Source organism: Triticum urartu, chromosome 3, assembly GCF_003073215.2.
Source record: "Triticum urartu cultivar G1812 chromosome 3, Tu2.1, whole genome shotgun sequence".
Taxonomy (NCBI): Eukaryota; Viridiplantae; Streptophyta; class Magnoliopsida; order Poales; family Poaceae; genus Triticum; species Triticum urartu.
The window spans coordinates 243036101-243062679 of record NC_053024.1 but is presented as its reverse complement, the minus strand read 5'-3'; positions in this window follow the sequence as shown (position 1 = coordinate 243062679).

The window sequence follows — 26579 nt, the reverse complement described above, 5'->3', positions numbered from 1 at the left end:
CTAGTTTTAAAAAATAGGTTATTGCGGCCACTAGCAAACCGCGCAAAATGAACTGCACTTACTACAAGAAAACAAATAAAAAAGACAATAAGGAAATAAATAAGCAAGCAACTTACGCTAGGCTATCACAGCTATTACACATATTACATCCACTGGGCATCAAAGTTCGCCACCAGTGCAAATATAGGGAACAAAGCAGCATGTAAACGACGCAGCAAAACAAGTCCAGAACTGAAACCACTTTAGAAGAGCTCAAGAAACAATATCCTGGGTACCAATAATGCTGGCAAGATGCTTAGAAAGCTTATTAACTTTCTCTTGTTTGGCGCTTAAATCCTCCAGCACTTGTTGTTGCACTAGAAAGTATGCATCTGAATTCTACAGGGACTTCCTAAGTCCTTCGGCTTCCTGTCGCATAACATCTGATCGATGTCTTTCAACTTGAAGTTGATACTCAAGAAGCCGAACTGATTCAGGCAGCGAGTTCAAAGAGCTGGTGCCAGCAGTAGTAGACAGTAACTCGAACACTACATCAAGACAGGACTTTGGGGTTGTCTCAGTGTCTTCAATATAGTTTTTATCAGCTTTCTTGGAGACCAACAGGGATGTCTCACTATCTTGAACCTTATCTGCATTACTTCCTTTACCATTGCATAATGGGGTACTCTTCTCCAATATTTTATCCGTGTTATAAAAGAGAAACAAACAAACACATCACATGTTTACAATGTAGTATATGAAACTCATTTTGGTAAACCAGTTCAGTAGTAAGATGGACAGGATAACAACATGAAACAAACATATATCTATGTAGTATGGTAACTGTATGGTCTATATCATTCTAGTTTATGTTGCCAAATCAAGATAGATACAGTTCGAATCATATCTACTTAAGGCAAAGCATCATAGACAGAATATAAGTGTGGGAAACTACACAGCAATAACAACACTTGTAATGTGCATGGCATGAGAACATAACTGTTTGTTCAATTGAAACTAAAATCAACATAGAGCAAGTTACATCAGCAAACACGTTAAAGAAACGGGTTTAAAACATACCTGTTGCACCATTGGAGTTTCAATTGCATCCTTCAAAATTGAAATTAGTTGGTATGAGTAAATACAGTGATGCAAGAGCGAAGTAGTATGAACCATAGCTACGGAGCCTGAACTGAGAACAATTCTTCTTCTGCTTTATGCATTGACTTGGGGTTCGGAGTGGTGGTCCTCGTGCTTTGGGCACTACAGTTGCCTTACTAACTACTCGTGTTTGGGTGCTCTGTGGTGGAGACGGTGTTGTGTCAACGGGAACTGGGTTACTATCTACTGGGGTTGGGGTTAGAAGGGGTGTAGCTAGTTCTCTGTCCAACTGGGTAGGGGTACAATCTGCGTGAGTCTGGGTTATGTGTGGTGGGGTTGGTTCTTGGGAAAGTACAACCATGGTTCTATCTCCATCGACAGGTAGCACGATCTTTTCTGAAGACCATGTTTTTACTCCCACAGATACTGCCATCACCCCCTCCAATTGAAATAGATGATAAACAAGAAAAGTAATTGAATATACAGACATTGTAAGATAGACAGGTGCAATGGATAGTAGGGAAGAAAACAGGGCATGAAATAATTCACATTTATGTTGTCTAACCAAACAGAATAGCAGGACATAATTTCACATATATGATGGCTAATTAAAAGGATAGCATGACACAATTTCACATGTATGATGGCTAACTAAACAAGATGGAATGACATACTTAAAAATATGATGACTATGTAAACAGGATGACATGATATAACTATACGATGTGTCTATTAAAGTGGTTGGCATGCCATAAATCACAAACATGCCGACGATGGAAACATCATGGCATGATATAATTCACGGATAGAATGACATAATTCAAAATATGATGACTATGTGAACAGGATGAGATGATGTAACTATATTATGTCTTTAGAAAATGGGTTGTGTTGGGAATATTACTACTGGACGTAAACCGGCCAGGAGTAGCCGGGTTAACTATATGAAGATTAGAAGCCCATGAAGACGTGAGGATGGTGGCGCTTTACGAAGGCCCAAGACCCAAAGGCGGGTTAAGGCCTATAGATGTTAACCGACTTTCTTGTGTAACTTGCATTGTAAGATAGGAAGGATAGAGACTGAGTTGGACACATTGATGATCTGGCCTCGGGACTCTGTAAACCAACGGGCGTCGGCCTATGTATATAAAGAGACGACCCGGCGGCGGTATAGGGACAACACACAACAACAACTCGAGAGCCAGGCAAAGCGGATTCGCTCCCTAGTCATCGAAACCCCAACAATTCCATCACAACTAGACGTAGGCTTTTACCTTCATCGTAAGGGGCCAAACTAGTATGAAACTCTCGTGTCCCTTGTCCGGTTTAACCCCTTTAATCTAACCCGTAGCGATGGCTCCACGACTAAGTCCTTTCACGAGGACATCTGCCGTGACAAAACCACGATAGGTTGGCATGCCATAATTCAGATCATGTTGTCTACGTAAACATCATGGAATGATATAATTAAAATATATGATTTATATACTACGGAAGTGAGTAGAGGGAAATCACATATATGATGTGTCAACTAAGGAGATGACATTCAATATCATATATATGATGTAAAAACTAAGCATTGCAATACAACATATGCATGATATGAGTAATATAACCCTGCCAAGTTTGAGCATACACCTCAGGGGGATTATAGGACTGGTCATCTGCCTCTGAATCCTCTTCTGAAGAGCTATCTGTAACCAGCAAGATATCTACTTCAGCAGGTAGCATTGTCTGCTTTGAAGACCTTGTTTTCACTCCAGATTTCTGCATCAGCAATGCAAATGGCTGATGCACACGAAGAGCAGTTGAATATACAAACATTTCCGACAAAAGCAATGAGAAATATAAAAAAAGGACGACATGATATAATTCACATATATGACGCTTGGCTAAACAGCATGGCATTGCATAATTCACATATATAATGCCTTGCAACAAGATAGCATTGCATAATTCACATATATAATGTCTTGCAACAAGATGGCATTCCATAATTCACATATATGGTAATTAGACACTAAACAGGTGGCATTCACACAAAGCATGTCTAAACTAAGCAAATGACATAGCAATGCAAGATACCATACGCACGATATGAGCAACATAACCCTGCCAATTTAGAGCATGCACCTCGGGGGGAAATATGACTGGTCATCTATCTCTGAATCCTCCTCTGAGGAGCTATCTATAACTAGTAAGACATGCGCTTCGTCAGATAGCATTGTCTGCTCTGAAGACCTTGTTTCCACTCCAGATTTTTCCATGACCGTGCCGAATGGCTGATGCACAGGAAGAGTAATTGAATGTACTAAAATTGTTGACAAATTTAACACGTAATAAAAAATGATGTCATGATATAATTCACATATAAGATGACTGGCTAACCAGGGTGGCATTGCAAAATTCACATATATGATGCCTGGCTAAACAAGATGGCATTGCATGATTCACATATACGATAAAGAACCTAATAGATGGCATTGACACAAAGCATGTCTAAACTAAGTAGATGACATCTTTGATGTATACATTAAGCAATGCAAGGCACCATATGCATGATATTACCAACATCAGCATGCCAAGTTAGAGCGAAGACATCATGGGGTAAATAGGAGTGGTCTTCTACTTCTGAATCCCCCTGAGAACAGTCATCTTCCTCTTGATTACGATCTGAAATGGGTGGAGGGGGGCTGCCTTTGCGCCCACCATGGAGTGACGTCTGCATGAAATTTTATTGCCACGCAAGGCTCATCTCTTTTTCTCTACATGTTCGGTTCCATTGTGTACAATAACTGACATGCATAGGAATAAAACATTGTGAGATTGTGTAAGGAGTGCATGCACAAATACAGAGTGATGGTAGCAAACTGTGGATAGACCCAAAACCAATGATAGCAGGCAGATAATAGCTTTAGTTAAAAAATACAGATAATGGCTCCTTTAATGTTTGTTTGCACCCAACATGAAACTCATAGTAGACACCCGAGATTAACCAGATAGTAGATAGATAGTACTGATTGCTGCCCCAATATGTACCCCACAACCATTTAAAAACTCAAGTTTCCGCATAAGTTTGGACCTGACTCGGAGTCTAATAGGTGAACACGACGATAACGTAGCATGTCATCATATTAAGCGATGCATAACGTAAGCAGACACGGAAGAGTGCGACCTCTCTTGCGGACACGTGTAGTCCTCAAGGTCATCTGCTCAGTTGATGATGGTAATGCAGTTGTCGTGGCTACCGGCGGCGGGGAAGAAGATCTGAGGCGGCGAAAGACAGTCTGGAGAGCGGATCCCTGCTGTGGGGAAGCCTTCCGTCGTTGGAGAAGCTAAGCTGGGGTGGAACACAGCACCGCAGGAGCAGGACAAACCACACAAGGTTTTCTTTGACACATATCTGTAACAGAAGTAATTCTGTAAGGGCTTGTTTGAATTTGAGGATTCCAACAATGCAGGGATAGGAAATAGACAGTGTAAGTGCATCTAGTGCCACCCCTAGTTGGTTTTGGAGTATTGACGACAAACCTAGTTGAGGGACAAATGTGTTTGTGAGAATTGCAGGATAACACAGGTAGAAGTCCCTCATTGTTTCGGTTTTCCTACCAGAGATGACCCCTAAAAATGTATGAAGACATTGACGTCAAAGGTGGTATATGAAGATATTCACATTGAAGACTATGACAAGAGAAGACATCGAATGAAGCCTATGGAGCTCGAAGACTTAGATCTTTCGTAGTTCTTTTTCTTCTTCTTTGTTGAGTCATAGGAACCACCGTACTGTTAAGTGGGGTCCAAGAGAACCAGTCAGAATGACTGAAGTGATGCTTAACCAAAACCTATGTCTTCGAGTGAAGACTATGAGAGCGAATCTTGTCCAGAGTCGGACAAGTCAGCTTTGCTTGTAGCCCAAGTAAAGTTGCCGTGTGAGTTTGAAATCTGACCGTTGGAACACGTGTCAGTTCCTTAGTGACCCAGGGTCATTTCGGACAAATCGGGTTGGGTTGCCTAGTGGCTATAAATAGCCCACCCCCTACAACCAAAAACGGTTTGCTGCTCAGAGTTAGTGTAGGGCTTTTGTCGTTTGAGAGCAACCCACCTCGAAGCCTTTGAGAGAGAATTCCTTGCGAGGATAAAGCCCTAACCACCAAGAGCCAAAGAGAATTAGGCATCACTTAAGTCTTCTTGTCTGTGTGATCTAAAGACTTATTACACATGAGGACTGTGAATCCTCCAGCCGGTTAGGCGTCGCATTCTGAGCAAGAGACATTGTGGATTGCCGGTGAACGAAGTCTATGAAGGTTTGGGATTCTACCTTGAAGACTTACCAGAGTGATTGGGCGAGGTCTGTGTGACCTTAGCTCAAGGGGAATACGGTGAAGACTGGGTGTCCTGAGCTGCGTGTTCAAGACTGGGTGTCCGGGACTGTGTGTCCTCAGGTTTAAATACGTAGCCGCCCTAACCAGACGTACAGTTGTCACAACAACTGGAACTGGTCCAACACATCATTGTCTTCAACAAGTCACTGGTTTCATCCTTCCCTTCTCTTTACGTACTGTTACTCCTTGTGAAGTCATTGTATGATTGCACTATCTTTTATCTTCACTGAGTGACTGCGTGTTCTGTTTGGCTTCATAATATCTTCCTACCTGATCCTTACTACATTGCTGCTATTAGTCATTGTTCTTTCACTCTATTGAATACTTGACTATGGCTTGCCTAGTGTAGTCTACCTTCGGTTGCAGGGCAATAGGTTTATTTCTATCGTTTGTCTTCATAACTTCCACATTTTGAAGACTTTCATAAAAATCACCTATTCACCCCCCCCCCTCTAGTCGATATAACGCACTTTCAATTGGTATCAGAGCAAGGTACTCCCTTGTTCTGTGTGATTCGGTTTAACCACCTGGAGTTTTAGCTATGTTGACTGTAGGGATAATCAAAGTCTCCGCTGCGTGCCCCGTCTTCAATGGAACTGAATATCCCTACTGGAAGAATAAGATGCGCATGCATCTTGAAGCCATTAACGTCGACCTATGGTATGTCGTCAAGAACGGCGTTCCCAAGGCTGGAGAAGGTGTCACTGCTGCTGACGTCAAGAAGTCCGTTCAACTGGACTCTATTGCCAAGAATATCATCTGTGGTCATCTGACCAAAGGACAGTATGGCCGCATGAGTGCTTTGGAAACATCTAAGCTAGTCTGGGACTGGCTCTCCAAGGTCAACGAAGGTGTCTCAACCCAGAGAGATCAGAGAATCAGTGTCCTTCGCAACCTCTTCAACCGCTTCAAGAGAAATGACAATGAGAATATCCAGCTCACATTTGATCGACTCACTGACATCACGAATGAGCTTCAAGCCCTTGGCGCTACTGAGATCACCAAGCATGAAGTCGTCAAGACACTACTGAGATCACTTGACAGTTCGTTTGACACCCTAGCCCTGATGATTCAACAACGTCCTGATTTCAAGACACTCGATCCGTCTGACATACTTGAGAGGCTCAACACACATGAGTTTCAGCTTTCTGAGAAAAGAGATATCTACGGTCCAAACAATGGGCGAACTCGTGCCTTGAAGGAAAAAGCTGTCTCCTCATCTGAAGAAGAATCTGACAGGAGTTCTGATGATCCTGAAGACATTGGAAGGGAACTTGCTATGCTTGTCAAGAAGTTCCAAAAATTCACCAAGAAGAAAGGCCTCAGAAAGTCTTCCTGATCAAGCTCAAGGAATGATGAAGCTTCTGCTCATGACTACAAGAAGAAAACATGTCACAAGTGCAAGAAACTTGGCCACTTCATCTCTGAGTGTCCGCAGTGGGACAATGAGAACAAAAAGAAGAAGAAGAGCAAGGAATACGACTCTGACAACAAGAAGAAGAAGAAATACTCAAAGTCTTCTTCCAAGTCTTCTTCAAAGTCTTCATCACACAAGAAGAGCTCATCTGGCAAGGCACGTGCGTTTGTTGGCAAGGAAATGGATTCACAGGAGGAGTCCGCTTATGAGGAGGCGGAGGTGGAGTCTGAGGAGGAGTCCGATTCTGGCGTCGCAAGTCTGGCTACAGCATACGTTGCCAAGTCCATCTTCAACACTGAAGACAATGAACTCATCACCGACACCGATGCAAATGACAAGGACTACTCCGCTCCTACCTACTGCTTCATGGCACGCGGTGCCAAGGTAAACACACGCACTACTCACTACCAAACATCTAGTGATGATGACTCTGATTGTGGTTCAAAACCCAGCTACAAAACACTTGCTAAAATTGCAACTGAACAACAGAAAGCCATGGAACATATTCAAAAACTGTTAGACAAAAGCGATGATCTGTTAGGCGCCGAAATGACTCGATCTGAGTCCTTAATTGAAGACATAAAAAATCTTCACGTTAAGTATGAGGAACTTGAAAGTCGTCATGAAACGCTCTCAACAACTCATGAGAAGCTTTCCTATGATTATCTTCAAAGGAAGCAAGATCTTGAGAAATTGAGAGCAGCTCATGAAGATCCTCAAAAGGAAAATGAGTCACTTCACGCCAAACAGATCAGTTCCGCTTATGAAGGATTTGAACCACCATGTCTTAAATGCATTGAGCGTGATAATGCTGCTACTGTTGCTGAATGTTCTACTGCTGCTACTGTTGCAATATCTTCAACTGTTGATGTGTGAACTAACCCCTCTGCTGAGGATTCCACTGCTATTGCTGATGAGAATGCTAGGTTGAAGACATTGCTTGAAACAGGGATGTACAAAAGTCTTAAAGGGCATCAGACACTATGTGATGTCCTCAAAAAGCAGATCTTGAACCGAAACCCGAGGAAAGAGGGTGTTGGGTTCGTAAGGAAAATGAATGCTGATGGATCTTACTGGAAACCTGAGCAGTACCCAAAACCACATGGGTTGCTGCAAAGGAATCTTCAGCAGATCTATCCAATCTATCTGGCTTCTCTTGTGCAAATCCCATTGTCATTGATGAATCCTTTGATGCAAACTATAAACTGTTTAAGAATCAGAATGGTGAAGTGTTTGCCAGGTACATTGGTACTAACTGCAGGAACGGACCACCTGTGAAGAAGATCTGGGTTCCGAAAAAGTGTCTGGAGAATCTTCCTGTGAATGTCATCATGACACCACACGTGAAGAAGACAAACCTCAGACCACAGGCTTCATACGGTCCAAAGGCTTCATACAGACAGAGGACTCACCTGATTCGCACTAACGAAAATGTTTTGCAGGGAAACCATACTCAGGCCTATGAATGTGAGCGTGGTTCATCAAACCGCCATGTTCATAAGACCAAGAACTATTATGCTTATTCTTATGAGTACTATTGTTCGCCTGCAAGACTTTTTGCTAGGGCTCCAAAGCCAAAGTTCTTAGACACTGCACTTAGACTTATTGCTTCTAAGCTACCCTTGAAGATGTGGGTGGCTAAGAAAGCTTAACTCTCTTTTGCAGGGAAAGGTCTCCAGCAGAAAACCAAAATCGTCTGACGCTATTGCTGGGGACCTTAAACATCTTGTAGGGTGCAAGATCAAATGCCCGAATGGTCTTACTATGTACTTCTTTCCTGAATCGCTTGCTACTCTCCCTATCAGTCCTAATCTGGATCTAAGCTTTCATAACCCATTGGTTCATCAAATGTTTTTGCTTCACAATTCTCTTCGTGAAGCCTATCCCCCTAACTGCACTGTAGGGTACGACACTAGCGTCTTCAGAATGGATTATTGATAGTGGGTGTACCAACCACATGACTGGCAAAAGAAGCCTTCTTATGGACTCAACTTTACGTCCATCCGACAAGAGTCACATCACATTTGCTGACACTGGTAAAAGTAAGGTATTGGGTCTAGGTAGAGTTGCAATCTCAAAGGATCAACACATGGATAAAGTCATGCTTGTTGAATCCCTTGGCTTCAACTTAATGTCTGTCTCAATGCTTTGTGATTTGAACATGATCGTAATATTTGGAAAATATTGCTGCCTTGTACTAATGGAATCTGACAAGTCTCTAGTGTTTGAAGGGTATCGGAAAGATGATTTGTACGTGGTAGATTTTTCGGCAGGACCACAGCTTGCCGTATGTCTTCTAGCAAAGGCTTCAGAATGTTGGCTGTGGCATCGGAGGCTAGGGCATGCTGGCATGAGGAACCTCCACACCCTTGCAAAGAAGAAGCATGTCATAGGCATCGAGGGCGTCATGTTCAAGAAAGATCACTTATGCGGTGCCTGTGAAGTAGGGAAGATGACGAGGGCGAAACATCCCTCGAAGACAATCATGACAACCACTCGACCCTTCGAACTACTCCACATGGATCTTTTCGGTCCCACTCATTACTCAACTCTTACTACTACTGCTTGCCTCTATGGCTTTGTTATTGTTGATGATTATTCTAGATATACTTGGGTGCACATAATCCTCTACAAGACTGAAGTGCAGGATGTCTTCAGACGCTTCACCAATCGAGCAATGAACAACTATGGTGCCAAGATAAAGCACATCAGAAGTGACAATGGCACTGAATTCAAGAATACCAGCCTTAATACATATCTTGATACCTTGGGCATCACACATGAATTCTCACCCCCATACACGCCACAGCAGAATGGTGCCGTCCAACGCAAGAATAGAACACTCATTGAGATGGCCCGAATGATGCTTGATGAATACAAGACTCCAAGAAAATTCTGGCCTGAAGCCATTGATACTGCATGCCATACAATCAATCGTGTTTATCTTCACAAGCTTCTGAACAAGACATCTTATGAGCTCCTTACTGGCAAGAAGCCAAATGTCAGTTACTTCAGAGTATTTGGTGCCAGGTGCTGGATCAAGGATCCACATCACACTTCAAAATTTGCACCAAAAGCACATGAGGGTTTTATGCTTGGATATGGAAAGGATTCGCACTCCTACAGAGTCTTCAATCTCTTTCATTATAAAGTGGTTGAAACAGTGGATGTGCGGTTTGATGAGACTAACGGTTCGCAAAGAGAGCACCTCCCAAATATGCTAGATGAAGTTCCATCCAGCGAATCAATCAAGCTTATGGGAACCGGAGAAATCATACCCTCTGAAGCTCAACCTGAAGAGGAACTTATCATCTCCGCACCTGATCAACCTGAAGACAATGCTCAGCTTGAAGACAATCCCACTAACAATGACAATGATCAGCAAGAGAAAAACCTTCGCCCTGTACATCCTCGTGTTGCCAATGAACTGCAGATTGAGAGAATAATTGACAGCATCAATGTACCCGGTCCGCTCACTCGATCAAGGGCAACTCAGCTGGCAAATTTCTGTGGGCACTTCGCATTCGTCTCAATAACAGAACCCTAGAAAGTTGAAGAAGCCTTCATGGAACCTGAATGGATTCAAGCTATGCAAGAAGAGCTTCAACAGTTTGAGCTGAATAATGTATGGGAACTGGTTAAGTGTCCTGATCCTCGGAAGCACAACATAATAGGCACCAAATGGATATATCACAACAAGCAAGATGAGCATGGTCAAGTTGTCAGAAACAAAGCTCGTCTCGTTGCTCAAGGATATACTCAAGTGGAAGGCATTGACTTTGATGAAACATTTGCTCCTGTGGCTAGACTTGAAGCCATACGCATACTGCTGGCCTATGCCAATCATCACAACATACTTCTATATCAAATGGATGTGAAGAGCGCCTTTCTCAATGGCAAGATTGAAGAAGAAGTGTACGTTGCACAACCACCTGGCTTTGAAGATCCAAAACATCCTGACATGGTATACAAACTCAACAAGACACTGTATGGCCTCAAACAAGCCCCTTGGGCCTGGTATGACACACTCAAATACTTCCTGAAGAGCAAAGGCTTCATACCTGGTTCCCTAGACCCCACTCTCTTCATGAAGACATATGATGGTGAACTGTTTGTGTGGCAAATATATGTGGATGACATTATCTTCGGCTGCACCAATCAGAAGTACAGTGAAGAGTTTGGATATATGATGCAAGAGCAATATCAGATGTCCATGATGGGAGAGCTGAAGTTCTTCCTCGGTCTCCAAATACGACAACAACGCAATGGCATCTTCATATCTCAAGAGAAGTATCTCAAAGATTGTCTGAAGAAGTTCGGTATGCAAGACTGCAAAGGCTTCACGACTCCAATGCCAGCCAAGCATCATCTGGGTCCCGACGACAATGGTAAACAGTTTGATCAAAAGGTATATCGCTCCATGATTGGTTCTTTGCTTTATCTATGTGCATCTAGGCCAGATATTATGCTTAGTGTTTGCATGTGTGCTCGATTCCAAGCGACAACAAAGGAGTCGCATCACTTAGCTGTGAAGTGAATTCTTCGATATTTGGCTCACACCCCAACTCTAGGATTATGGTATCCAAAGGGCTCAGAGTTTGATCTGGTTGGATTCTCGGATGCTGATTATGCGGGTGAAAAAGTGGATCGCAAGTCTACATCAGGCACATGTCACTTTCTGGGACGATCACTTGTATTTTGGTCTTCAAAGAAGCAGAACTGTGTATCTCTCTCCACTGCTGAATCTGAATACATTGCTGCTGGATCTTGCTGCGCTCAGCTTCTATGGATGAAGCAAACACTCAAGGACTATGGCATTCATCTAAAGCAAGTGCCACTCTACTGCGACAACGAAAGCGCCATCAAGATTGCCAACAACCCAGTTCAGCACTCGAAGACAAAGCATATTGAAATTTGTCATCACTTTCTCAGAGATCATGTTGTGAAGGAAGATATTGATATCATACACGTCAACACTGAAGAGTAATTGGCAGATATCTTCACCAAGCCCTTGGATGAGAAGAGATTTTGCAAGTTACGGTGTGAGCTAAATATCCTGGAATCCTCAAATGTCCTGTGATCAGACACACATCCTAACACTTATGCATATGGATGACTTAGATGTGCAACACACGGAGTAAAGTATATCTTCAATCAATGAAGACATACATTCTAAGTGTGAATACATTAATGTGGAATTTGACTTCGGAGCGCCACGATAATTGTGCACCGTGTCTGGGTCTAATACTTCCTATACGTTGGGTAACGCCACCACCAAATGTTCTGTTTGAAGTGTTTCACTCATGGCATTACATTTGCTATGTCTTCACATTTGGTTTGGCTTCAATCTCAACATATCTTCATGATTATCTTCACTATGTTGATTATGTAGATATATATATATATATATATATATATACTAGTGTTCTGTCCTCTACAACATTCACTTATAGCTATGTCTTCTTGTTGAATCTTTTGAACTAAGTGAATGTGATCGGACCCTAACCTCTCTATGCTTTCTATCTCAAACTCTATCTCTCCAAATCATATGCATTCTATTGAAACCGTCGAATGTCTTCTCTGCGTCCTTGTCAGCAGAAGATACAGAGACAACCATTAAGTCCGTTTTCAATGCTCATTCCTCCACCTGAAACCCGGAGAAGTGGGAACGAACACCCGACAATCCAGGCGTGCGTGGGACGTGGAACAAACCCCAATATGCTGCATGATGGCCACGTGTTCCTCAAATGCGAATCGCCAGGGGCACCTGTGTAATAACGCAGTGCCGCCCCTGTACCTATAAATACACACCTCACAGCAGTCACTATCTCTTCTTCCACTCTCGCACGAACCCTAGCGCCACCGCTAGCCCTCGACGACGCCGGCGACGAAGCGCTTCGCTGCCGCAACCTCTCCGACGCCGTCTCCATGCCGACCGCGGACATCGTCTTCTCCGCCGTCGCCGTAGGTGTCCTCCGTCGCCCAGTTAGGGCACGAACGATCGAACTGCTCGGCCTCCTCTTCCACTCCGTCTAGCAGTTCTTCGTGTGGTAAATAAAACCTCCTTTTTACGGCCTCTTTGATCCTATAGCTTTATCAATTTCTACCACAAGCAGTTTTTATTCACAAAAGTTGGATCTCTTTCATACTGCATCTCATAACATGCCTAGTATATTCACTTATGCTTCACAAAGTAGTTAGATTCCTCACTTGTACTGATTCGTGGATTCGTACAAATCTGGAACCAACTCCTTATCTATGAGTGAATGTCTTCGCACGATGAGGTCAATGTCTTCTAAACTGATTTATCTTCAAAATCTTCTGAGAATGCATATGACCTCTTCCCCTTCCCTCGCACCTTAATGTTGTCACAGGTACATGTCCGTGGGAGAATCCCTTGGTTCTCATAGTCTGCATTCATTTGCAGAATTCTTACAGCATCACATAAATTCTCCCGAAGCCAGTTCCTGTTTGTCCAGCAAGCAAAAACCTTTGAAGCCTCTGAACGTATTGAAGCCTTTCAGATTAAGGTTCATGGCTTTAGAAAAATCAGCAAGGAAGGGTGGCAGAAAGCGTAGAGGAGAAACATCAAGAGATCTGCCCGATGACCTCTCAGAGCTGTACAAGATAGATCCTGAAGAGGATTACAATCAGCGCAAGACGCGAATCCAATGGATTCGACGCTATTGGGCAGAACAGTGGTTCAAGTATAGATTTGTGACCAAGGAATATGCTGAAAAGAATGCCATCAAGCGACCATGGGGGGACATCCTCTACAAAAATCTTCAACCCAGGACCAGAGATGAAGCCATTGAACAAGGCTTCTATCCCTGCATGGTCCGTGGACCAGAGCCTGCGGATGCTGACCCATCGTCCCTGCTATGGTGTCATGACGACATTCTATTCAAGCGCAACTTCCAGTTTGCCCAGAACTCAGCAAAGCAGAACAAGAAGACATTGGGACTAGACTTCAACTCTGATCCTTCTGCTCCAAGGGCTGACGGCACACGTGATGCAGAACCCAATGTCGTCGGTCCTTTCTACAACCTTGAAGGTCTCATCACCCATATCTTGGTTCAAGGGACAGCCGTGGATGAGCCTGCAGATGACGCTGAATCAGATGAAGCACCTGCAGCACCGAAGCCAAAGAAGCAGCCTAAAGCTTCAAAGCCTGCCTCTGCACCAAAAATCTCACGGGCGAAGCCACTGGCAATTGCACCTCCTGAAGACAGTGTGCAGTCTGAAGATTTGTCACGCATCTCCAAGCCCCAGAAGGTCAAGATGCCCCTGCCACACACCGGCCAAGAGCTAACAACTGCTGCCATTCTGCGCAATGATGCCATTGATCTGTCAAGTGATGAAGATCTTGCAGATGACGCTCTTGAGCAACTCATCAAGAGCAGAGAAGAAGCAGAAATCTTCAATGATCTGCCTCTCTTTGATGTAACAATCATCCACAACTTCATTGATGAATGGTTTGACACGCCAAACATCAGCTTCGAAGATCTGCAACTACGCATTGGCCTTAGTGTCGCCTTCCATGGCGCCATTGCTTCAGAGCTAGCCATCGCTCAGCGCATCGTCGAACTGAAGCAAAAGATTGACTATGAAAAGGATCAGTTCAAGAAGCATATGGCCAAGCTCAGCGTGCAAGAGGTGAAGAACTTCAAGATTATGCTGCACGAGCTCAAGGAAGCCTTTCTCAAGAAACGTGCAGAAGCTTAGGGTTCTCGTGAGCGCATGAAGGTTCTGGCTGACAGATGTGTGCAAGCCTACAATGAGGCTGAGAAGCGCAAAGCCCTTGGGCGTCCTGGCATCGACCCCAGGATGGCTGCAAAGAAGAAGAAGAAGCCCGCTACGGCTGAACCCGACGCACAAAGGCCGGAAGCAGATCCCATTGTCTTCCCAACTAGAATGACTGGCTCGAAGCCAAAAGCCCGGTCAACCGCTTTAGAGATTAAGAAGACGAGGACTGCTGAGGCTGAAGCCAGGAAGAGGAAACATCCTGAAGCCTCTCCTACTGCCCCCTCCAAGAAGAAGAGGAAGACCAAGAAAGAACAGGCTGCTCCCACAGAGCCTTTGATTATTGAACCCATTTCCATGGTTCGTCCTGACGTTGAACGCCAACTGACAATCCATGAGTCTGCTTTCAGAAAGGCTCATGAAGCTGAAGACTTTCCAGCAGCTGATCCCATCGCTGCTGAAGACATTGGTCACCATGACCATGTACAAGATGGTGCAGTCCTTCCTCAGCTCGAAAACAGCGAACTCATCAGCATTGGTCGTCCTCTAACGCCAATTGCTCAGGATGCTTCATGGGCTGATCGCCCACAAGAGGAAGAAGATTTTGAGGCCCAGCCAACTCCACCTACACAGGCGTCGCCTGCGTTGCGCAGGCTTTGCAAAGGACCAAGGCCTCCAGTATCTGCGTCTGAAACTACTGAAGACATTCCGGCTGCATCAGCCAATGAAGAAGAAGTCCCACAAGCTGCTACTCCCCTGTCCCACCAAGAAGCGGTTTTCGAGGAGAACGTGATTGTGACCGACCCTCCAGCTCGTCAAGTGGAGGTTGAAAATCTTGAGGCTGCCACCACCAACACCAATGAAGCCACTGACGCTGTCATGGCTGAAGCTAATGTGGAGCCCTCCCCAACAAAAGCACCAGAAGTCAGTGAAGCCACTGATCCCACTGCTTCTTTTCCTACGCCTGCTGCCGGTCCTCAGTTCGACTATCATGTTGAGCACAGGCCTCAGGTACAGAAGACAATCCCAAGATTGCCCAGGTTCCCAGGTCCTGCATCAGCACCTAGATCCTTCAATATCAATGGCTTCAGAGCAGACAACACATTCTTCAATAGCTCCAGGAACCCCTACTCAAGGGAAAGAATATCATCTGATCGGTTCTGGAGCTATCCGCAGCGAAGCTATTACTCCTGCATTCTTTACAATCAAGGTCGCATCTTCCCACACAAGCGTCTTGACATTGAAGCAATAGCTGGTCAGCCCTGTCTGGAAGAAGCTCTGGATTGCTTCAAAGAGGTTGGGTTGCTGCTGTTCGTCACTGACCAAGAGCATTGGAATGAAGAGTTGCTGCTCCAATTTTATGCCACACTTCACATCCGCGGGTATAACAGAGATCCGAAGACTTGGGTCCTGGAGTGGATGACAGGAAACGTTCATCACGAAGCCAAAGCCTTTGACATGATTGAGCTCACTGGTCTACCCACTCCCGGCGATCTCTACGAATCTGGCTGTCAACTTCATAGTGAAGCTGTGGAGAGCATCTTTTAGAAGCATGAACCTAACATGAGTCAGATGCTCAGTATGATGAAGCCATTACCCCAAGATGCTGCATATCCCAAAGAGTTCTTTGTTGAAGACCTAGAGTATCTGCCAAGGACTATTTATCACATCATAAGGTGAACTCTCTGGCCCATCAAAGGGCACTCTCCACATGCCAAGATGGAAGGTGCAATGAAGACTTTGGTCTTCTATATTGTTCATGGAAAATGCTTCAATGCACAGGATTTATCCATTCGCCAACTTGCTGCATCAGGCTCTGATCTGTTTGGCTTGAAGTTCTACGCCCCATGGGTAATGCGACTGATCAAACTTCACTCCGCTATCTCATATCAGCCATCTGCTCGCAATCATCGGATTTTTCTGCCTGATGTGGATATGTCTATTGAAGCCATCTATCCTGAGCCTGCCAAGGAACCTCTAAGTCTTCAGAATGCAGAGCATCAAAGTTTTTCTCAGAACATTGAAGGAGTTGAAGCAGTCACTCGTGTGTATCCTTTGGCTGGCACTACACGTGCACCGCATCCTGCTCTCACTGAAGCCACTGACAGTACAACTGCCCCATGACCCAAGAAGCGCACTCGTGTTCTCAATGACCGAGAGCTTCTTGTGGCTCTTCATCAGAAACAGGATAGGCATCATGACTGGCTGAAGCGTCAAATGCAAAGCCTCTTGGTGGATGTTAATCGCATTCGCAATCTTGCCACCAAGAATGCTTTTGTTGCCCATGAAACCTCTCGCCGCACATGGAAAGGGCTGACGCTGATGTGTTCTGAAGAAGATCTTTAAGAGGATGGCTTCTCTGAGCGCTTCAAGTTTGACTCCACACCTCCTCGAAGGGCAGTGCTGCGACGAACTCCATCTCTTGAAGACTCTGACTTCTCTTCCTCTACTGCAACTGTAAATGCCAGAGTGATCGAGGGTGACGATGTTGCTACTTCACCACCGCCTCCTTCAGCACGCTTCGACACTGCTCCAAGATCTTCTGCACCGCCAAACACCACTGATGACCCTGCTGCTTCACCTACTCTTCATGGGAACGAGTAGATGCTCTATGTCTTCGAACCTTTTTGGTCCTTACTGACAAAAGGGGGAGAAGCATATGAGTTTGATAGTCTTCAAGCGGGTCCATATGGGCGGGTGATTTATATTTTGCTTCGTGTTTACAACTCTCGTTTTGATACATTTGGTTCTTTGAGTTGTAACACTTAAAACTCGATGGTCGTCTGCTACTTATTTGCCATTTTGTGATGCGATGATAAATTCTGCATGTGCGACGATAAATTCCGCACTTAGATCATTTTGCAGACGTCCATTTTCCTTTATGCATGTCATTATCTTCACATACCTTCACATGCATAGTGGATTGTCATCATAAGTTGAAGAGGATCTCCACAAGCACAACCTGCCATGTGCATTTGCATTCCAAAAGCAAACTACTTATATGCACATCTTCAGGGGGAGCCCTTGCGACTTATGAAGACAATTCCTTATCCTTTACAATTTCACATATTATATTCCCCGTTGAAAACTTCAACTAGTTTGTCATCAATCACCAAAAAGGGGGAGATTGTAAGTGCATCTAGTGCTACCCCTAGTTGGTTTTGGAGTATTAACGACAAACCTAGTTGAGGGACTAATGTGTTTGTGAGAATTGCAGGATAACATAGGTAGAAGTACCTCATTGATTCAGTTTTCCTACCAGAGATGACCCCTAAAAATGTATGAAGATATTGACGTCAAAGGTGGTATATGAAGATATTCACATTGAAGACTATGACAAGAGAAGACATCGCATGAAGCCTATGGAGCTCGAAGACTGAGATCTTTCGTAGTTCTTTTTCTTCTTCTTTGTCGAGTGAAGACTATGAGAGCGAATCTTGTCCAGAGTCGGACAAGTCAGCTTTGCTTGTAGCCCAAGTAAAGTTGCCGTGTGATTTTGAAATCTGACCGTTGGAACACGTGTCAGTTCCTTAGTGACCCAGGGTCATTTCGGACAAATCAGGTCGGGTTGCCTAGTGGCTATAAATAGCCCACCCCCTACAACCAAAAACGGTTGGCTGCTCAGAGTTAGTGTACGGCTTTTGTCGTTTGAGAGCAACCCACCTCGAACCCTTTGAGAGAGAATTCCTTGCGAGGATAAAGCCCTAACCACCAAGAGCCAAAGAGAATTAGGCATCACTTAAGACTTCTTGTCTTTGTGATCTGAAGACTTATTACACTTGAGGACTATGAATCCTCCAGCCGGTTAGGCGTCGCGTTTTGAGCATCCAAGAGACATTGTGGATTGCCGGTGAACGAAGTCTGTGAAGGTTTGGGAGTCTACCTTGATGACTTACCAGAGTGATTGGGTGAGGTCTGTGTGACCTTAGCTCAAGGGGAATACAGTGAGGACTGGGTGTCCTGAGCTGCGTGTTCAGGACTGGGTGTCCGGGACTGTGTGTCCTCAGGTTTAAATACCTAGCCGCCCTAACCAGACGTACAGTTGTCACAGCAACTGGAACTGGTCCAACACATCATTGTCTTCAACGAGTCACTGGTTTCATCCTTCCCTTCTCTTTACGTACTGATACTCCTTGTGAAGTCATTGTATGATTGCACTATCTTTTATCTTCACTGAGTGACTGCGTGTTCTGTTTGGCTTCATAATATCTTCCTACCTGATCCTTACTACATTGCTGCTATTAGTCATTGTGCTTTCACTCTATTGAATACTTGACTATGGCTTGCCTAGTGTAGTCTACCTTCCGCTGCAGGGTAATAGGTTTATTTCTATCGTTTGTCTTCATAACTTCCACGTTTTGAAGACTTTCATAAAATCGCCTATTCACCCCCCCTCTAGTCGATATAACGCACTTTCAGACAGGAATAGGATAGGAATGCACGTGCAAAACAGAGAATTTAAAAACACAGGATTTATGCCAATCTGGGTGTTTGGTTCGCTAGAATTGGAAGATCATGATGCAAAGAAGCATGGTGAGATTAAGTCAAACCACAAGAAAATGTACGGTTATAATGCTATTATGCTACTATCTCTTAGTCTTGTGCTTCATGAATAGGAATTTGAAAAGGAGGACAAGTGGAAATTAAAATTCCTACGGTTTTTCTTCCAAGGAGACACTAAAGGAAGAAATCCTACAGTTTTCCTTTGCTCCATTCCTTTGCACCAAATTCAAGAAAAGTAGTACCACAGGAAACTTTCCAATTCCTATGTTTTTCATTCACTTTTCCTTTCAAGCACTAAAGATTCTAGTAGGCAGGCTTGAGCAAGGAAAAGCCTACACTAAAAAATGTTTTTTTGCTACTTCTATTACTTTGAACCCAGGCCACTACCCTACTAGCTCAACTCCCAGGGCCATCGACAAATGAACAGCTCAAACGTGCAGAGATAAATAATGATGGCGTTCAAGAGAGTCCATCATGGATAGCTGAGTTGCCTGGTACCTCACTACTTGTCATATAGTAGGATAAAATAATAGTATTTCCTGTTACTCCGTGTGCTCAGTGGACAATATATATAACATGTAGAGTAAAAAAGATATGCAACAAGTGTATAACCTCTTTGGCGAAGCCATGTCGATTTCAGCGTGATTGGGTTGGCCGGTGAGGATGCTCTGGCTGACTTGGCTGTCGGAGGAGGGGAAGAAGATCTTAGGTGTCTAGAGATGGAGCCTGAGATACTGCTCCGCTGTGATGGAGGGTTTCGTCCTTGGAGCAGCTCCGGTGAGTTGTACGATGCCGAGGCTGAAGCAGGACAAGAGAGACAATGTTAACCTGAGTGGAATTCTAATAGCATCTCCAATAGATGACGTAAAATACATAACCACAAAGTGCTAGATGTAAAATACATTAGCCGCTCATCTCTGAACTTAACTGTCGAAACTGAATTTAATTGTCGAAACTGAACTTGACTGTCAAAACTGAATTTTGCTGTCGAAACTAAATTTTACTGTCGGAACTGAACGCAATAGAGGTGAGGCTACATGTCAGTCGACTGACTTTTTCATCTCTGGTCAGTCGATTTTGCAGCTGTTGGATACGAAATCAAGGGCCTGCAATTCATCTTCAACCTCCACCCCCCTGAGCCGCCATCCACCACCGGCCAAACAACCGCTCGCGGCCGGCGGTGCGCCGCCCTGCCCGCCCCGAAAACACTGCCCACCGTGGGTCCGCCGCTGCCCCGGCCATCCCTCTAGCCCCCCCCCCCCCCCCCCCCCCCCCCCCCCCCCCCCCCCCCCCCCCCCCCGTGCCGAGCTCTTTCTCCGGCGATCCCCACGCCACCACACCACCACCGCCGACGACCACCGCCCCCACCCTGAACCCTAAGATAGATAGTGGGGTACCTCTCCGGCAAGCCCCCCTCCCTGCTGCGGCTGGTTCTTCCTTAACTCCGGAGAGCCCCCCCACCCCCTGAAAATCGACTGACCCAAAAGTCGATTCAGTCGACTGAAGTGTAGCTAAATCGGAGCAGCATCGCAATTAAGAGCAAGAGCGAGAGCAGTAGCGCGACCAAGAGCAAGAGCAGACAAGGCATGGGACCGAGAGCAAGAGCAGAGCAGCAGCGCGAGGGAGAGCTAAGCAGAAGCAGCTCCTACTAATGTGGACATTGCTGCTGAGGGAGCGACACTGTGGTGGAAGTGGCCGGCGACGCCGCCGTGGATGGAGCCGCGCCGTGTCGGCTCAGGACCGAGCGCCGGCAGCACCATGAGATCGAATCAAGAAGAAAATGCGGCGATTAGTGTACAACCTCTTTGGTGGCGCCGATTAGGCTGCAGCTTCATCCGAGGAAACGGTGATGATGATGCTCTTTCGGTGGTGCCGGTGAATATGGAGGTGTGGGAATGGAGGTGGCGCGAAAGACGAGGGGAACGTCGGGGCAGCTCCTTGGAGGTGGAGGACGGGGTGGCTGAACCGGCGGGATGACCAGATCGACGACGGATCCTCATCCGATACAGTGGATGAGGGACGTCGAGGTGTTGCTGTGGACGACGTCATTGGGGAAGAGGCTCCAGCTGGGTGGCAGACGGAGGAGGGTGTGAGGCTTCGCGGGTTTTCTCGGCCTCGGTGTACGAATGGGTGGGCGGATGGGATGGGAGTGGGGAACCATGGCTTAGGGACGCGCTTGTCTGAAATGTGGGGTAAGTTACGAAAGTACCCCCACTGATTTGAGGCGGTTCTTTCGGTTCAGGGGTATCACAGGCATTTCGCGTGTCGGGATTTCACAGGAGGTGGGAGTTTCCATGTGCGTTGTAATTTTGGAATAGCAAGGCGCATGTTGAGATGGAGGGAGTTGTCGGAGCACATAGAGACTAAGATTGATCTTAAATATTTCGGGGTAGCAAGGCGCGGGTTCAAGATGCAGGAGTTTCGCAGCATGATAGACAGAGATGCTAGCTTGAAATTTTGGCATAACAAGGCGCGGCTTGAAATTTTGGGAGAACAAGCTTAACATGTACCCCAAAAAAAGACAATTTAGACTAGTATGATATACTACGTACAATGTGTTTGACATGCACAACACACACACGACTGTTGGGGAACGTAGCAGAAAACAAAAAATTTCCTACGGTTTCACCAAGATCCATCTAGGAGTTCATCTAGCAACGAGTGATTAGATGCATCTACGTACCTTGTAGATCGCGAGCGGAAGCGTTCAAAGAACGGGGACGATGGAGTCATACTCGACGTGATTCGAATCACCGAAGATCCTAGCACCGAACGGACGGCACCTCCGCGTTCAACACACGTACAGAACAGCCATGTCTCCTCCTTCTTGATCCAGCAAGGGGGGAGGAGAGGTTGAGGGAGATGGCACCAGCAGCAGCACGACGGCTTGGTGTTGATGGAGCTGCAGTAGTCCGGCAGGGCTTCGCCAAGCACTATGGAGGAGGAGGATGTGTTGGAGAGGGAGAGGGAGGCACCAAAGATCAAGGTACGAAGTCCTCCATCTCCCCACTATATATAGGAGGGCCAAGGGGGGGGGCGCCGGCCCTAGGAGATCTAATCTCCTAGGGGGGTGCGGCCAAGGGGAGGAATCCCTCCTCCCCAAGGCACCTAGGAGGTGCCTTCCCCTCCTAGGACTCTTCCCTCCTTGAAACCCTAGGCGCATGGGCCTCTTGGGGCTGGTGCCCTTGGCCCATGTAGGCCAAGGCGCACCCCCTACAGCCCATGTGGCCCCCCGGGACAGGTGGCCCCACCCGGTGGACCCCCGGGACCCTTCCGGTGGTCCCGGTACAATACCGGTGACCCCGAAACTTGTCCCGATGCCCGAAATCGCACTTCCTATATATAATTCTTTACCTCCAGACCATTCCGGAACTCCTCGTGATGTCCGGGATCTCATTCGGGACTCCGAACAACATTCGGGTTACTGCATATACATATCCCTACAACCCTAGCGTCACCGAACCTTAAGTGTGTAGACCCTACGGGTTCGGGGAGACATGTAGACATGACCGAGATCGCTCTCCGGTCAATAACCAACAGCGGGATCTGGATACCCATGTTGGCTCCCACATGCTCCTCGATGATCTCATCGGATGAACCACGATGTCGAGGATTCAATCAACCCCGTATACAATTCCCTTTGTCAATCGGTATGTTACTTGCCCGAGATTCGATCGTCGGTATCCCAATACCTTGTTCAATCTCATTACCGGCAAGTCACTTTACTCGTACTATAATGCATGATCCCGTGACCAAACACTTGGTCACTTTGAGCTCATTATGATGATGCATTACCGAGTGGGCCCAGTGATACCTCTCCGTCATACGGAGTGACAAATCCCAGTCTTGATCCGTGTCAACCCAACAGACACTTTCGGAGATACCCGTAGTATACCTTTATAGTCACCTAGTTACGTTGTGACGTTTGGTACACCCAAAGCACTCCTACGGTATCCGGGAGTTACACGATCTCATGGTCTAAGGAAAAGATACTTGACATTGGAAAACTCTAGCAAACGAACTATACGATCTTGTGCTATGTTTAGGATCGGGTCTTGTCCATCACATCATTCTCCTAATGATGTGATCTCGTTATCAATGACATCCAATGTCCATAGTCAGGAAACCATGACTATCTGTTGATCAACGAGCTAGTCAACTAGAGGCTTACTAGGGACATGTTGGTGTCTATTATTCACACATGTATTACGATTTCCGGATAACACAATTATAGCATGAATAAAGACAATTATCATGAACAAGGAAATATAATAATAATGCTTTTATTATTGCCTCTCGGGCATATTTCCAACAGTCTCCCACTTGCACTAGAGTCAATAATCTAGTTATATTGTGATGAATCGAACACCCATGGAATTCTGGTGTTGATCATGTTTTGCTCTAGGGAGAGGTTTAGACAACGGATCCGCTACATTCAGGTCCGTATGTACTTTACAAATCTCTATGTCTCCATCTTGAACATTTTCACGAATGGTGTTGAAGCGACGCTTGATGTGCCTTGTCTTCTTGTGAAACCTGGGCTCCTTGGCAAGTGCAATAGCTCCAGTGTTGTCACAGAAGAGCTTGATCGTCCCGACGCATTGGGTATGACTCCTAGGTCGGTGATGAACTCCTTCACCCAAATTGCTTCATGCGCTGCCTCCGAGGCTGCCATGTATTCCGCTTCACATGTAGATCCCGCCACGACGCTCTTCTTGCAACTGCACCAGCTTACTGCCCCACCATTCAAAATATACACGTATCCGGTTTGTGACTTAGAGTCATCCAGATCTGTGTCGAAGCTAGCGTCGACGTAACCTTTTACGACGAGCTCTTCGTCACCTCCATAAACGAGAAACATTTCCTTAGTCCTTTTCAGGTACTTCAGGATATTCTTGACCGCTGTCCAGTGTTTCTTGCCGGGATTACTTTGGTACCTTCCTACCAAACTTACGGCAAGGTTTACATCAGGTCTTGTACACAGCATGGCATACATAATAGAACCTATGGCTGAGGCATAGGGGATGACACTCATCTCTTCTATATCTTCTGCCGTGGTCGGACATTGAGCTGAGCTCAATTGCACACCTTGTAACACAGGTAAGAACCCCTTCTTAGACTGATCCATATTGAACTTCTTCAATATCTTATCAAGGTATGTGCTTTGTGAAAGACCTATGAGGCATCTTGATCTATCTCTGTAGATCTTGATGCCTAATATATAAGCAGCTTCTCCAAGGTCCTTCATTGAAAAACTCTTATTCAAGTAGGCCTTAATGCAGTCCAAGAGTTCTATATCATTTCCCATCAAAAGTATGTCATCTACATATAATATGAGAAATGCTACAGAGCTCCCACTCACTTTCTTGTAAACACAAGCTTCTCCATAAGTCTGCGTAAACCCAAACGCTTTGATCATCTCATCAAAGCGAATGTTCCAACTCCGAGATGCTTGCACCAGCCCATAAATCGAGCGTTGGAGCTTGCACACCTTGTCAGCATACTTAGGATCGACAAAACCTTCCGGCTGCATCATATACAATTCTTCCTTAAGGAAACCATTAAGGAATGCCGTTTTGACGTCCATTTGCCATATTTCATAATCATAGAATGCGGCAATCGCTAACATGATTCGGACGGACTTCAGCTTCGCTACCGATGAGAAAGTCTAATCGTAGTCAACCCCTTGAACTTGTCGATAACCCTTAGCGACAAGCCGAGCTTTATAGATGGTCACATTACCATCCGCGTCTGTCTTCTTCTTAAAGATCCATTTATTTTCTATGGCTCGCCGCTCAACGGGCAAGTCAGTCAAAGTCCATACTTCGTTTTCATACATGGATCCTATCTCGGATTTCATGGCTTCTAGCCATTTGTCGGAATCCGGGCCCGCCATCGCTTCTTCATAGTTAGAAGGTTCACCGTTGTCTAACAACATGATTTCCAAGACAGGGTTGCCGTACCACTCTGGTGCGGAACGTGTCCTTGTGGACCTTCGAGTTTCAGTAGGAGCTTGATCAAAAGTATCTTGATCATCATCATTAACTTCCTCTCTTGTCGGTGCAAGCACCTCAGGAACATTTTCTTGAGTTGCGCCATTTTCCGGTTCAAGAGGTAATACTTCATCAAGGTCTACTTTCCTCCCACTTACTTCTTTCAAGAGAAACTCCTTCTCTAGAAAGGATCCATTTCTGGCAACAAAGATCTTGCCTTCGGATCTGAGGTAGAAGGTATACCCAATAGTTTCTTTAGGGTATCCTATGAAGACGCATTTTTCCGATTTGGGTTCGAGCTTTTCAGGTTGAAGTTTCTTGACATAAGCATAGCATCCCCAAACTTTTAGAAACGACAGCTTAGGTTTCTTCCCAAACCATAATTCAAACGGTGTCGTCTCAACGGATTTTGACGGAGCCCTATTTAAAGTGAATGTGGCAGTCTCTAAAGCATAGCCCCAAAAAGATAACGGTAAATCGGCAAGAGACATCATAGATCGCACCATATCTAATAGAGTGCGATTACGACGTTCGGACACACCATTATGCTGAGGTGTTCCAGGCGGCGTGAGTTGTGAAACTATTCCACATTTTCTTAAGTGTGTGCCAAACTCGTGACTCAAGTATTCTCCTCCACGATCTGATCGCAGGAACTTGATTTTCCTGTCACGTTGATTCTCAACCTCACTCTGAAATTCTTTGAACTTTTCAAAGGTCTCAGACTTGTGTTTCATTAAGTAGACATACCCATATCTACTCAAGTCATCAGTGAGGGTGAGAACATAACGATAGACACCGCGAGCCTCAACACTCATTGGACCACACACATCAGTATGTATGATTTCCAATAAGTTGGTTGCTCGCTCCATTGTTCCTGAGAACGGAGTCTTGGTCTTTTTACCCATGAGGCATGGTTTGCACGTGTCAAATGATTCATAATCAAGAGACTCTAAAAGTCCATCTGCATGGAGCTTCTTCATGCATTTGACACCTATGTGACCAAGGCGGCAGTGCCACAAGTATGTGGGACTATCATTATCAATCTTACATCTTTTGGTATTCACACTATGAATATGTGTAGCATTACGCTCGAGATTCATTAAGAATAAACCATTCACCATCGGAGCATGACCATAAAACATATCTCTCATATAAATAGAACAACCATTATTCTCGGATTTAAATGAGTAGCCATCTCGTATTAAACGAGATCCTGATACAATGTTCATGCTCAAACTTGGCACTAAATAACAATTATTGAGGTTCAAAACTAATCCTGTAGGTAAATGTAGAGGTAGCGTGCCGACGGCGATCACATCGACCTTGGAACCATTCCCGACGCGCATCGTCACCTCGTCCTTCGCCAGTCTCCGCTTATTCCGCAGCTCCTGTTTTGAGTTACAAATGTGAGCAACTGCACCGGTATCAAATACCCAGGAGCTACTACGAGTACTGGTAAGG